The 16,000-nt window shown below is 41.8% G+C and overlaps 1 protein-coding gene across 5 annotated transcripts in view; it reads right to left on the reverse strand.

Annotated features, from left to right (window-relative positions):
• ADCY7 (adenylate cyclase 7) overlaps positions 1-16,000 on the reverse strand; it is a 117,483-nt gene that overhangs the window by 94,447 nt on the left and 7,036 nt on the right. The window contains exon 1 of one of the 5 annotated variants that reach the window (XM_027869781.1): positions 5,431-5,622. The exons of the other annotated variants lie outside the window; for them this stretch is intronic. The gene's annotated coding sequence lies outside the window, so the exon portion shown is untranslated. Of the gene's footprint in view, positions 1-5,430; positions 5,623-16,000 lie in introns of those variants that run through there. 5 annotated transcript variants of the gene reach the window in all.

Below are 16,000 nucleotides of genomic sequence, written 5' to 3' on the forward strand. Positions count from 1 at the left end.
ATTAGCTAGAGCAGGCTACTGAAGGTGTACAAAGAATAAAAGAATACCTGAAAGTTTCCTTGCCCTCTCAAAATACCTTCTTCCACACATGCCTAGAGCTCTCTTCTTTGGAGGGTCAACCCTGCTATCCTTTTATCTGGAGGCACCCTAGCAGCCTGGGGACTTCTAAAGGGAAGATGAACAACTTGGAAGTTTTCATGATCTCTCTAACTCAGAACGGTGTGAGGTGAGGTCCCCACTTCCTTAGGAGCCATCAGAGCTGTGCTCTCAGTGATCTCTGCCATCTCTCAGATCTCTCTGCCCTTCCAAAGAGGGAAGCTGTGGCCCTGAAAAACCCAAGACTTTGGCTAATTCAAACAGCAGTTCTATCTAGCTCTACAATACAGCAGACCATATTTTGGACATACTTACACTTCCTAAGGTAGCAAAGGCATAATGGAAAGAGCCTCAGATTTTAAATCGGACAATCTGCATTCAAATCCCAGCCCTATTATTTAAAAGGGGCAGCTAGGTGGCACAGTGGATGAGTGCTTCAGGAAGACTCATCTTCCTGAGTACAAATCTGGCCTCAGACACTTACTTAGCTGTGTGACCCTGGACAAGTCACTTCACCCTGTTTGTCTCAGTTTCCTCATCTGAAAAATGAGCTGGAGAAGGAAATGACAAAGTACTCCAGGATCTTTGCCAAGAAGACCCCAAATAGGGTCACAAAGAGTCTGAAATGACTGAACAACAAAAATTACTTCAAAACTCGTACTGATAGAGTATTTTAAAGTTTGTAAAACATTTTCTTCACAACAACTATTGGGAGTATTATTATCCTCATCTGTTATTATTAACCCAAAGGGTTGTTATTCGCCCTTCATTTTCATAGAGGATCAATGACATCACGGGTGATGTCTTGACTTGCTCATGAACTGGATTTGATGCAAAGTTGCACAAAGTCATCAGCCTCACTGACTCTTACAGTCATCAAAGTCCAGTGGCAGGACAAAAGTCAGAACAACTGGCGTTGACTCAGGATGCAGCGGATCACCTTGGCATCTTCAACGTCTGACCAAGCTCTAAGCTCTGCACAAAGCCTACTTCAGCAGCCTTCATGGCCACTGGAACAAATTGTTCTGATCTACTCCTTCCACCGAGGAAGTCTTACTGTGCTTGAGGTAGACATCCCCCTAACTCACCCATGCATGCCCTGTTTAATCCATCTGCTGAGACAATTTTACCAGGGTGTGGCTGCTGAGTATGCTACAGCTTCTTGGAGACACAGGTGAGAGTTTGGTAAAGATGTTCACCAAAGATGATCAGCCCAGAAAAAGACTGAACATCCCTCAAACCAGAGGTGCTAGTCCTGCCTGAGCACTCCATACACCCCACAACAACTATAGCAAAGACATAAAGGTGGGAGGCTTTCATTCTTGGGCTCCAGTGCAGTTTACAAGAACAAAGAGGGAAGGTATGTGGGGATCAGGTTCACTCCATAAGTCAGTCAATCATAAACATTTATTTTATGCCAGGTATTGTACTAAGTGCTGGAGATAAAAAAAAAAAAAGCAAAAAAAAGTCCCTGCTCTCAAGAAGCTCAAAAATCTATTGGGCTAGAAAACATGGAACTACATAAATAAGAGGCTTGAAGAAAAGCTGAACCCAGACTACACAGAGAAAGAGACATAAGAAAAGTCTTTGTATTTTGGTATTTTCTTTTATTTTTTTTAAGCACCACAGACCAGCCTGCTCCAAGAAAAAATATTGCACTGGCCTCTCAGATTTGAATAAGAAATCAACATTAAAACCTGGAAAATCAATTTTTACAATAACTTCCTGTAGAACTCATCTACAAGCCCTGCCCCAGGTACTATCTCAAGAATATACAATTTCCTTTCCTCTGCCCCAGGGGCCAAAACGTTCCAATTGCCCAAGTGAAATATTGTCAAACTGCAGAAAGAACATTAGAAAAGAATCAGGAGGTCTGGGTTCTCACCCCAGTCCTTCTACTCCTAACTCACCATGTGATGCCAAGCAAGTCCCTTTACTTTTCTGGGCCCTAATTTTTCTCATCTGCAAAAGGAGGGGGTTTCTAGGGTCTCTTCCCATCTTGACATTATTTATTCTAAGTTCTAAGAGCCATTCCACTTCTAACAGTCTATGACCTAAGTTCTGGCTCTAACCTTCTAGGCTCGAAAATTCCATCTGGCTCTAACATTCTTTGCTGATGTTTTGCCTCAGATTAACTCAGCATAAAATTATAAAAATGACTCTGCCACCCTCATTGCCATTCACCTTAAGTGAACAGCTATTTGAAGGCTAGTCTAGAAAACAAGGGAGTTCACCAAGCACCCCAATTCTAATCCATTTGTGGGGGAGGGGGATCCCTACAGTTGAAAGACTAAAAGTCAGGAAAGTCTAGAGATCAGGGTGTGAACCCTAAGTCTACTATTTACTTAGTTTCTACCCATGTAACCTTGGACAAATCATTCCTTGTTGTCAGGGGCAGCTAGACGGTGGAATGGACAGAGTGTTGGGCCTGGAGTCAGGGAGACTCGAGTTCAGATTCAGCCTCACATACCACCTGTGTGACCCTCAGCAAGTCATTTTACTTCTTCCTGCCTCAGTTTCCTCATCTGTAAAGTAGCACCCACCTCCTAGGGTTGTTGTAAGGATTAAATGAGATAATAATTGTAAAACACTTAGCACAGTCCCTGGCACAGTAAGCACTGTATAAACGTTAGTTGTTGTTGTTATTATTATCATTATCATTAATTTCTACAGTCCTAAGTTCTCGTGTGTAAAATGGATTTGAACAGATAATCTGTAAAGTCCCTTCCGGTTCTAAGTCTAAGGTCTTACGAAGTGACTCTGGAAGGACAATCTACTAACTGACCTTACCCAGGGAATAAGGATCCAGTGCATTTAATGGCAGATTTGATGACTGCCTGTCTCTGGTTCTTCAAGGGTACCTCTGCCATCACTCACATCCAAGACACACTGAAGGGGAAGGGACAGGGCAGCACTGTGTCTCCCAGAAGTTGTGCCCAAATTCCCAAAATTGTGCCAAATTCCAAAAATGTGCCACATTCCCAAAGTCTTATCTCCTTCCACTACTTCTACTAGGAACCCAGAGTCTTCAGGACCCAACCTATGACAAAGTCTCTACCTAACACCCTCCATAAGGTCTAGAAAAGGGACTCCATTTTAAATGTTCCATTTAACCTTAAAAAAAAAAAAGCTGAGAAATAGGTGGATCAGTGGAATAGGTTAGATACATAAGACACAATAGTAAATGATAAACCCAAAGACTCCAACTTCTGGGATAAGAACTCACTCTTTAACAAAAACTCCCGGGAAAACTGGAAAATAGTATGGTATAAACACCCTATATCAAGATAAGGTCAAAATGGGTACATGATTTAGACGTAAAGGGTGATATCATAAGCAAATTAGGAGAATAAGAAATAGTTTACCTGTCAGATCTATGGAGAAGGGAAGAATTTATGACCAAACAAGAGATACAGAACATTATGAAATACAAAATGGACAATTTTGATTACATTAAATTAAAAAGGTTTTGCATAAACAAAACCAATGCAACCAAGATTAGGAGGAAAGCAGAAAGCTGGGAAACAATTTTTACAGCCAGTGTCTCTGATAAAGGCCTAATTTCTAAAATATATAGAGAAATATATAGTAAAAATAAAAATCATTTCCCAATTGATAAGTGATCAAAGGATATGAACAGGCAAGTTTTCAGATGAAGAAATTAAAGCTATCTACAGTCATATGAAAAAATGTTCTAAGTCACTATTGATTAGAGAAATGTAAATTTTAAAAACTCTGAGGTACCACCTCACACCTATCAGATTGACTAATACAACAGAAAAGAAAAAATGATAAATGTTGGAGAAGATGTGGGAAAATTGGAACACTAATGCATTGTTGGTGGAGTTGTAAACTGATCCAACCATTCTGGAGAGCAATTTGGAACTATGCCCAAAGGGCAACCAAACTACCCATTCCCTTTGATCCAGTAATACTACTACTAGGTCTATATTCCAAAGAGATCATAAAAAAGAGAAAAGGACCCACGTGTACAAAAATATTCATAGCAGCTCTTTCTGTGGTGGCAAAGAATTGGAAATTGAGGGGATGCCCATCAATTGAGGAATGGCTGAACAAGTTGTGGTATATGAATGTAACGGAATACTATTGTGCTGTAAGAAATGATGAACAAGCAATTTCAGAAAAACCTGGAAAGACTTACATGAACTGATGCTGAGTGAAGTGAACAGAACCAGGAGAACATTGTACCCGGTAACAACAACATTGTGCGATGATCAACTATCTAGACTTAGCTCTTTTCAGCAATGCAATGATCCAAGGCAATTCCAAAAGACTCATGATGGAAAAAGCTATCCACATCTAGAGAAAGAACTGTGGAGTCTGAATGCAGATTGAAGCATGCTATTTTCACCTTTTTTGTGTTTTTCCCCTGTTTGTGGTTTTTCCCTTTTGTTCTGATTCTTCTTCCACAGCATGACTAATGTGGAAATATGCTTAACATGATTGTACATGGAGAGCCTATATCAGATTGCTTGGTGTCTTGGGGAGAGAGGAGGGAGAAAAATTTGGAACTCAAAATTTTTACAAAAATGAATGTTGAAACTATCTTCTTCCATGTAATTAGGGGAAATAAAATATTATTAAGAAAAAAACCCAAGAGATAGTTTTTCTTTCTAAAACCCACCCTCCCGTGTTGCCAGAAATGAAACCAACCAGGGGAATGAAAGAAACACCAGCCCTGTACATATATACAAGGCAACAGCCAGTTAGGGGGAGGAGGCACAGAGCAGGAGGATAAGATCTTAGAAGACAGAGAAGTTCTAAAATTAAGTTTTTTAGCAAGTCTGAGAATTGTAAAACGTTTAAGAGCTAGATCTTGTCATCCATTGGGGATAGAGGGGAAGGGAGATGGCCTGCCTGTGGTCACGTGACTTACTAGGGACAAAGCTGGCACTGGACTAGTTCTCCTGACCTCAGCTTCACCACGGTCTCTGCAACAGCCACATACCAAACTGCCCCTGCCCACTTGACTACAAGTACCACCCCACACCCAACCTGACTAGAGAAAAGGAATGGTTTAGGGTCTGCTTCAAAACCGAAGTCTCGAGGCCTCTCCCAGCATTCAGCACTCTCCCCCATCCCTCAATGCCTACCACACCAGCCACTGTACTCAGGTTAAAAACCCAAACTAGTTGTGACCTTTTATGAGAAATATTCTGACTCACACTCACCTAGGCAATTTCATCAGTTGCACCCCCTAGTAAGACTGAGTTCAGTCTGTTTCACTGACTTCCCTTGGCCTGTTTTGAACAGACATATTGCTCAAACTTCCGGTTCCCTTTGGGGAAAATAACAAAAAAAATCAGACTTTACCTTTCATACCTTGTTTTCTTCCTCTTCCTACTCTTCCCCTTCCTCCTCTAACTGCTGTCTCCCAAGGAAACAAGAGGACTTTGGCCTTCTTCAATTCAGGCCTCCCTTCTCAATAAGATCCAACTCACTCGGTCCACACATGCAGAAATCTCCCTTTCACTGGGTTACTTAAGAGTGAGTCACATCTGGAACCCACAACTTCCTGCTAATGTTCTCCACATCAACTCTGAGCAGGCCTCTCAGGATACACACTGCAGCCCTAGTAGTAAAAAAAAAAAAAAAAAAAAGGGCCCTCCCCTCTGTCAAGACGACATGGAGCCTTCAGACCAAGTAGGCCCCATGGAGGCCACATTCAGAAGGAAGTGGAGCCCCTCAATGCTGTGGCTAGGCTTTGATCTTAAACTACTCCAAAGAAATAAGAGACTTCACAGAAAGATAACTGAAATAAAGAGCAAGCTCATAAATGAAATAAATTCTGGCTACCGCAAAATCACTCAGTAGCAAAAAGCACTGAATGTTCCATGTTCTGTCGATTTCACTTTCATATCTCCATCATTCCTTTCCTCTCTGTTCTGACTGCCCCCATCCCAATTACCATATTGCCACATACCTGGACTACTTAAATAGTCTTTCAGTCTTCCCCTTCTGATCCACTTTTCATCTCAATGCCAGAATCATCTTTATTACGGATGGCTCACATGTACATAGGGCAACAAGATGGCTCAGTAGATAGAGCCCCAGGCCTGGAATTAGGAAGATTCACTCATCTTCCTAAGCTCGAATCTGACCTCAGACATTTACTAGCGGTGTGACACCCTGTCACTTAACCCTGTTTGCCTCAGTTACTCATCTGTAAAATGAGTTGGAGAAGGAAATGGCAAACCACTCCAATATCTTTGCCAAGAAAACCCCAACTGGGGTCACGAAGAGTCAGACACGACTTAAATGACTGAACAACACACGTACAGTCTGTCAGTCACAATCACATATTTACGTAGTTTTCCTTGACTGTTTTCTGTGATTATGCATCCATGGAGGATTTGATTGGGAGGATGGTAAGGGATTACAGAATGTAATTGAAGCAAAATTTATCAACAGAAAGTGTCTTAAAATAACTATCTGTTATATAATGACCAAGTTTGGCCCCAGTTAAGTGATATGAGAATGAAGCTCCTTGGTGAAGGAGTGCAGATTGAGACTTTTTTAAATGATCACTGGGGAACTGGTTTGGTTTTTTCCCTCTCTTTCTCAATAGAAAGGGGAAGAAGGTGGGAGGTAGAAGTGAGAGAAGGTAGATTTTTGCTGATTAAAAATATAAAATTTTAGTTTAAAAAAGAACACACTTCTCTCCCTTTCTAGCAGCAGGAAACTATGGATGTGGACCACTACATATACTATCAGACCTTGGTTAGTTTTGCTGGGTTCCTTTTTCTCCCTTTTTTCTTCTTCGTTATAAGGGATGACTTTCTGCATGGGGGAGGGAAAGGAATATATTGGGAAACCAATATAAAAACAAAAGATTTCAATAAAATTTCAAAAAATATCAGTTATTATTGTGCTGACTACATTAAGCCCAATAATATTATAGATTCTCCTAAGAGAGATCTATAATCACTCAAAATAGTTTAGGATAGTTAGTCACACTGGAAAAACCAGTGAATGAAAAAAGGCCTATTGTCCAGGCTATGATATACAGTTGGGCGGACGGCCCTTGGAGCTAATCCTTCCGCACACATATCTTAGACAGACGCTATGCAAGAACAATGAGCTGGGCCCAGAATCAAAGAGGAAGAGAGTAAGCTGGCCTACGTTTGGGAAACTGCTTAGTGCTTTTTATGACCCCAAGCTTCTCCCTGAAACAAAGGCCCAATTTTAAAAAAAATAATAAAAACAATATTCTTTGGAGGGAGTGTAGTACACAGTGAATAAAGGGACAGCCTTGGAACAAGACATAACTAGGTTCAAGTTCTGATCTTCATATATTCTATCTATGTATCTGTCTCATTCCCCTCCAGGCTGTACTCTGGTCCATTCTCTGGACTTTCTATGGCCCTGTGCCACATACCTTTGGTCTATCTTCCTCCCCTTTCAGCTTCCTCTGATATGCTGTTTTCTCCCATTAGAATGTAAGGTTCTTGAGGGCAGGAGCTGTCTTTCTACTTGTATTTGTATTCCAGTGATCAGTATAGTGCCTAGCACATAGAAAGCACTTAATAAATGCTTAATTGGAGCTAAGTTCAAATCTGGCCTCAGACACTTGACACTTAACTAGCTGTGTGACTGGGCAAGTCACTTAACCCCAATTGCTTCACCAAAAAAGCAAAAAAATAAATAAATGCTTATTGACTGACTGTGTGACTGTGGGCAAGTCACTTAACCTCCCAGGGCTCCCAGACAATCCTCCAACTCTAAGTTATAGAAAAGTTGTTCAACTGCATTAGTGGAAGCAGTTTCCACTGTGAAAGCATGACTAGATATATCACATTACCTTTAACAGGCTGCAGACAGCTACATAAAGCAACCATGCTTTACTATTTACTTTTAGTCAGATATCTCTCTACTAACATCATCCTTTGACTCTTCATAGTGGTTCAGGGATAACTACCATTTCCCAAGAACTGTACCAATGAATCCCAAGCTCTGGAGAATTTATAGAAGGACATGAACAAGAATCACAGAGAATGAGATGGCAGACATTCCCCAATTGATAAATGGTCAAAGGATATGAGCAGGCAGTTTTTGGATGAAGAAATCAAAGCTATCTATAAGCATATGAAGAAGTGCTCTAAATCACTTTCAATTAGAGAAATGCAAATAAAAATAACTCTGAGATACTACCTCATACCTATCAGATTGGTTGATATGACAAAAAAGGAAAATGATAAATGTTGGAAAGGATGTGGGAAAATTGGAACACTAATGCATTATTGGTGGAATTATGAACTGATCCAACCATTTTGGAGAACAATTTGGAACTATGCCCAAAAGGCAACCAAACTGTACCTATCCTTTGATCCAGCAATATCACTACTAAGTCTATATCCCAAAGAGATCATGAAAAAGGGAAAAGGACCCACATGTGCAAAAATATTTACAGCAGCCCTTTTTGTGGTGGCAAAATATTAGAAACTGAAGGGATGCCCAACAATTGGCGAATGGCTGAACAAGCTATGACATAGAAATGTAATGGAATAGTATTGTGCAAAAAAGAAATGATAAACAGGCAAATTTCAGAAAAACCTGGAAAGACTTGTGCAAACTGATGCAAAGTAAAATGAGCAGAACCAGGAAAACATTGTACACAGTATCATTGTGTGATGACCAACTATGAATGACTCAGCTCTTCTCAGCAACACAATGATTCAAGATAAGTACAAAGGACTCATGAAGGAAAATGCTATCCATATCCAGATAAAGAACTGATGGACTCCGAATACCAATAGAAGTATATTTTTTACTTACTTTATTCTTTTTCCTGTTTTTTTTTCTTTTAATCTGTTTCTTTTTTCACAACTGTGACTAATATGTTTTACATGATAGCACATGTATAGCCTAAAAAAAAAAAAAAGAATGAGAGAACAGAGACACTACTGAGGTTTCTACTAGTAGATGGGCTACCCTGGTGGATAGGGCACTGGACTTGGAGTCCGAAGTCAGGGTAGAAATCCTGCCTCAGACATTAGCTAGGAAAGTCACTTAATTTCTCTGAGACTCAGTTTCCTTATCTGTAAAATGAGGTGACTGGACTTGAAGTTGTCTTTCTAAAGTCACTTCCAGCTCCAAATATATGATACTATTAAGATCACAGACCTTCTTGGAATAGCAGGTCAAATTTATATAAGGTTTAGAAAGCATTTTTCCATAACACTATGAAGCAGGAAGTAAAAATATTATTTCCATTTTACAGAGAGGAAACTTTATGAAACTCAGAGAAATTAAATGACACAGCTAGTAAAAGGCTAAACCCAGATTCAAATTCAGTCTCCTGATTCCCAGATTAACCCCTTTCCACTCACTACATCATGTTGCCTCTCTAATGAGACAAACAAGGACCCAAGGAGATATGAGGCTTAGGTTCAAATCCCAGCTTTCCCTCTACTTCATTGGACCTCAGTTTCTCCATCTGAATGTTGACAGGGATCCCAGTGCTTATGAGAATGTAGTAAGCCACTGATAACAGTTCTCCACATGGAAGAGGCTGGAAAGCCTGCTCCTAGGAGAGTCATGCTGTATAATGGAAAGACTTGGGGCATGCATAGATGTTCTATAAGTGGTCCTGGTCTGCTAACTACGTGTAAGTCTCTTTGATTAGCTGTGTCTGCAGAGCTATAACTCAAAATACATTCAAAGGCACTCAGCAAGGTCTCTGCCTTCTCTTGGTTTGCCTACTTCTCCAATGAGAAAAGACAGTGTTGTAAGAAAAGAGGCTTCAGGCTCTCCCCATCATCCAAGGCCAACATGGAGCCCACTTGTACAGGCCTCAGTTCTTGGTCTTGGTGTTGGTTCTTGCATTTTAGGAGAAGGGAATTGGAGGCTATTACCTTGTATGTTTCTAAAGGTCAGGAGAGCAAGCCAGTCAAGGTCTGGGAGTTGAGTCCTTGCCATGGCAAGTCCTGCTTTGAAGCCATAAAACATGAGGTCCTTCAGGAGCCAATGCTATGGGAGTGGAGACAAGGGTTCATCCCGAAGTTATGCTGCATTAGGATGCAAACTGGCAGAACTAATCTTATGTAAATCTGATGTAAATCTTATGTAAAAACTGTGTTACCTCTAAGCCTACTCTCCTCAAAAACCAATGTGATATGAATGAGTCCCTGAAACAGGGGGTCTTTGTTGGGGGGAGGGGGAGAGGATGTTTGTATTACTATTTATGCTATATCTTTGAAGTCAATATTCCTTTTAAAAGCTAATGGAGGTTAATTGGTTAAATAGAAGTGGGGTGCTACCACTGGTGGCTAACAGTGGGGAGACCAGACCAAAATAAGAGTTAAAGTTGATGGCATTAGAGAAAAGAGTGTCAATCCCTCAGGGGTACAACCCTGAGGGGGAGATATAGCTGGATTGGCTCTAGGATAGTAATCCCAGAGAGAACTCACTACATGGAGAAAAGCCTTACCCAGGGGTGGGGAACAGGTGGCCTCGAGTCTGCAGGTTCCCCACCCCTGCCTCTCACCCTCACAGAGAGTAATGGAAGCTCCATGAAAAATATGATTGTGAAATGTTCTGAGTCACAGTGAAATGCCTCTTAAAAAGCCAATTTGTGTAGCAGACAGAGCACAAAGCTTAGAATCAAAAAACTCACATTCAAGTCTTTGCTCTCTCACTAACTAGTGGTGAACCAGTTCTAACAATTACTGGTCCTGTGATTGCAAACAAATAATTTGAGTCCCATTGTTTTCTTCTGGTAAAATGGGAATGGTGATATATATATGCCCACATGCCTGCTTCAGAGGATTACTGTGAGTTGAGCACTTTTTAAGCTGCCCCTTCTACATAAATGGGAGTTGTTGATATCATTACCATTAATGCTGCTAAAAACAAGTGACAACCTCTGCAGTTGGGCTCTAGGTAGAGGTTTCCAGGGGCTCCCAAACCCTACTACAGAGCTGCTGAACACTGCAAAGCAGAATACCACATCCTCTGAAATGGTTCTGTTTTGTGTTTGCCTGTACTTCTTAAGGTCATGACTGTCAACTCCTCAAGGGAAGCCACTGTGGCTTCTGTTTCTATATTCCCCACTGTACCTAGCACAGGCCTACAGACTACATTAATACTTGATGAAATGAATTACTTCCTACCCCTCCCAAAGGCACCAATGGGACAGGCTTCCTCTCCAGGTTCTAACTGCACATATACCCAGTGGTGCCTTAGAGAACCCAGCTTGAAACTATTCCTTCAGAAAAGATACCTCAGGAGCAGCGAGGTGGCACGGTGGATAGAGCTCCGGCTTAGGAGTCAGGAGAACCTGACCAGCCTCAAACACTTGACATTTACTATCTGTGTGACCCTGGGTGAGTCACTTAACCCCGATTGCCTCACCGAAAAGCAAAAAAACAAAAACAAAACAGAAAAGACACCTCAGAGGTCTTGCCCCAGAGGGTCTCTCTCACAAGACAAATAGAGAATTTCAAAGGAGGAGTGCTAGCCCCGTACAGCAGAAAGAACACTGGGGATGGACTTAGAGGAACTGAGTTCAAATCCTACTACCACTGTAACTCTGGGTTGGTCATTTAAAGTCTCTGGGCCTTAGTTTCTTCATCTGTAAAATGAAGTGATTGGACAAATGATCCCTAAGGTCCCTCCTGGCTCTAAACCCATGATCACTATGACCTAGAGAATGAGCTTCCAAACCAAGCAGCCATGCCAACCTATACCCACCTTCGTGAGTTTCTGCCAATGCTTTGCTAAACATTATGGCAATATATCTATTCTCCTTACAAGTACACAGAAAACAGGACCAATGACATTTCTAAGAATAATTTCTGTTTCTTGTTTCCACTGCCTTCTCACCCCAATAAGATAGGATTTACAGACTTTCAAGCTAGAAGGGGCCTTCGAGACCATGTTCTCTCTCTGAGGCTCAGAAAAGCCAAGTGTTTTGCCCATGTTCACACAGCAGCAGCTCAAAGCTATGATTTGAACCCAAGTCTTCTGACTGCAAATCTGGGACTTTTTTCCACTATATTACCCTTAATTTACAAATGACAACTCTGAGACACTCCCAGAAAGGGATTACAAATTTAAAACTGGAATAATCAACATGTCCAAGAGGCCAGATTCAAATCCAAATTCTCTGACTCCAAATTTAGCATTCATTCAGTTGTACCACAGTGGCTTAGACTGAATTCCTTTCCACTTAGTTAAAGAAAGTTGTAGCCTCCCCCTCCCCTGTTAATGTCTCTTGTTTGCTAATGACCCTTTACTCATTGATTCATCATTTATCAAGCATCTACTATGTCTAAGATACTATGAGTAATATAAAGATTATTATTGTTGTTAATAATAACATCACCATTTATAGAGGACTCCAAGGTTTACAAAGTACTTTCCTTACAACTCCATGAAGCAGGAAAAATAGGCATTATTATTCCCCATTTACAGATGACAAAACTGAGACTTATAGAGGTAACACAGTAATTAATGAAGCCAGGGTTATGAACTGTTCTCCTAATTTCAATTTCCATGATCTTTCTACTGTATCACTCAGCTTTGAAATAAGATGAGAATTCCTATCCTCCCAAAGCTTACAGTCTAGTACACCAACAAGGCACAAATTTGTGACCCCATCTTCACTTAGTACCCACCTATTACTTCGTAAGTAAGTCTTACACAGTTGTCTAAGGCTCAGAGAAGTTACTGGCTTGCCCGTGATTCCACAACCCCTAAGTGTCAGAGAAGGGATTTGAACACAGGTCTTCCTGACTTGAAGTCCAGTCTATTCCTTATGCCATCATGCTACTCCTTCTTGTCCAGTTATTTTTCAGTCCTGTCCCCATTTGGGGTTTTCTTGGCAAAGATACTGGGGTGGTTTGCCATTTCTTTCTCCGCCTCATTTGACAGATGGAGGAAACTGAGGCAAACAGGGTTAAGTGACTTGTCCAGAGTCACCCAGCTAGTAAGTGTCTGAGGCCAGATTTGAACTCATGAAGATGAGTCTTCCTGATTCCAGGCCAGGCACTCTATCCACTGTGCCACCTAGCTGCCCCTTCCTGTTTAGGAGGCAGATAAAATATATACATGAATGCATTAAGATAGCAGATCTACAGGAGTGATACAGTCTGAAAATGGTGCAGGACTTCAGAGAACAAGATCCCTAACGGAAAACTGTTGTCAACGAAGTGATATTTGAGCTGGTCCTTAAAAGACGAGGATGAACAGATTGAGAAGTAGAAGAAAGGCACTGCTGGGGAAGGAACACGGAAGCACGAGGTTTCACTGAGGAACAAGGACAACAATGTGACTGAAGCAGGAGGTTCTGGGAAGGGAACAGAAGGACCTCACTAAATGTCTGACAGCAAAAGAACCAAATACAGCCAAGGGGGCATGAAAAAACCCCAAAGCTCCAACTGCCAGGCAGCCGAGGGACAAATGGCTGAGAGGACTGGGCACACAGCTCTGGCACCAGGACACAACCCCAGCTGTGGCCCCACTTCCCACCAGAGGTAAAGTGAGGCAAAGCAACGCAGCTAATTTTTAAACTGGGGTAGGGGAGGGGCATTGTGTCAAGTTGGGGAAGGGGAAGGCCAAGGAGAACCTTTGGCCTGTTTCCCCTCCTAAAACTATCTGACCCACCTTCCCCTCTTCTGTGTGTCTGTCACACCAGAAGCCCAAGAGACCAAGCTGATGTAACACAGACTTGGGTGATGTACTTCGCCCAAGGAGAGATGACCTACAATTGAAGTGCCCGAAGCAAGACTACCTTACAAAACCACAAGACTTGAGCAAGCCTGGGCCTCAGTTTCCTCAACTGTAAAATGAAGAGTTTGGACTAAATGATGACGAGGATCCCCTCCAACTCTAAAACCCTATGTCCCTACAGAGAAGGGAATGTATTGCCACCGCCACTACCCCTTCCCCAAATCTCTGAACAGATACTTTTCGTAGAAACATAAAAATGAAGACTCCTGCAGCTGGACAGATGGTAAATTCCCTCAGCTCCAAGGCCTGACTCAGCTCCAGAAGCTGGGCCGTGTCTCCGATTCTTTACTACTTTTCCATCTGCTGCTCTGGCCTCTGGCCTCCTTTCCCCATGTCTCCTTTTCTCCCCGCCACCAGTTCCCTGACAGGAGCATTTGGGGGCAAGCTCTCTAAGTGTGGGGCACTCGTCACAGTGGTAGGCTAAGCCAGGCATAACACTGGGGTTAATTCAGTCAACTTCCTCTAAGATCAATTTGCACACATGCAATGCACGGAGGGGACATTCCAATGTGTCGACTCACCTCCAGGCCCTTTGCCTTCATCTAAAATTTCCCTGGCTAGAGGCTTGCTGTCTGATCCCTCTGTTATAAGAGCCCATGTACTTCTGGTCAAAGGCTGAGACAGCTGAAGCCCTGACAGGAGGCAGGGGGATGGATAAGATGACTCCTAAAGGCTCCCTTTGATTACCGGAACATAGAATATAGATCTGGAAGTCTCTCCCTCTCTAAGGAAATACCATGCAATTGCTTTGCAAAATTAAAAGTGCTATAAAAATGCTAGCTATTATTATTAACACATTCTCGCCATATCTGATATTCTTAAGACACAGGTAACCACGTCACTTCCTTAGTCAAAAAACTCCTGTGGCTTCAAATTGCCACTAGAATAAATTCCATAGTCCTCTGTTTGGCACTGTATCCAATTTCCCAGTGACTTTTTTGTTCATTCACTCCTCATTGATTGAGCATCTACTATGAGTTAAGTGCTACTTGTGATACAAACAATGTGAGAATAGCACTTAATAAAAGTCAAGGAAGAGAATTGAAGAGAACAGCATGTACATTAAGTAAATAATAAAATAAATGCAACATAATCTCAGGGGGGTACGGCCTTCAGGAAAGGTCCCTGGGAGAAACTAACACTTGAAAATATGATTGTTCCCATTTTATGGATGAAGAAACTGAGCTAGGAATCCCTAGTTGCACCCAGGCTCAGGATTTCAAGGAGTAAAGAGGAAAAAGGCAACACATTCTCAGGATGGGAGAGAGCTTATGCAAAGGCATGGAGATGAGAGATGGAATTTCATGTGTGGAAAACATTAAGCAGGCCAATTTGGCTAGAACATAAAAAAGTTTGTGAGGGGGAGTAATGGGAAATAAATCTGGAAAAGATAGATTGAAACCAGATTGTAAAGTGTTTGAAATGTCAGAGGACTTTGTATTTTGTCTTAGAGGTGCCTGGGAGCCACTGAAGCTTCTTGAGCAGGAAAGAGGCATGCATGATCAGATGTGTGCTTTAGGAATATCCATTTGGCAGTGGTGAAGTGAGCAGATTAGGTAGTGGAGAGGCTGGAGTCCAGCCAACCAATTATGAGGCTACTTAAAAACCTCTTGGTGATCATCTTGTCCAACCTACTTATTTTACAGATTAGGAAACTAAGGCCCAAAGAACTTAAGTGACTAACTTAAGAAAGCCATTGTGGGGCAGCTAGGTGGCTCAGCAGATAAAGCTCCTGGATTCGAGTCAGGAGGACCTGAATTCAAATTCGGCCTTAGACACATGACACTTACTAGCTGTGTGAACCGGGGCAAGTCACCTAACCCCAATTGCCTCACCCCCCCAAAAAAAAAAAACTATTGCAAAACTCTGACAACTATATAAATATGAGTTATTATGGCAGTTCATTTTGACACTCAAGACTACCTTGTATTATACATATACATATATATACACACATTTTACTACTTAACTGTGTCCCAGGCCACCTAGCCTATGAGTTCCTCCAGGACAGGAGGAAGACCACAGTTTCTCCTTCTACTTCCTCCATAGTGCTAGGCAGGCAACACATTTGCCAAAGAGGGGAGGAGGATACAGATGATGTGCAAGAATTGGGCAAAGCAGGAGAAAGAAGAGAAAGAAAGCCAAGAAACCA

The sequence above is a fragment of the Vombatus ursinus genome, unplaced genomic scaffold (assembly GCF_900497805.2).
Source record: "Vombatus ursinus unplaced genomic scaffold, bare-nosed wombat genome assembly UNPS02014793.1, whole genome shotgun sequence".
Classification (NCBI taxonomy): domain Eukaryota; kingdom Metazoa; phylum Chordata; class Mammalia; order Diprotodontia; family Vombatidae; genus Vombatus; species Vombatus ursinus.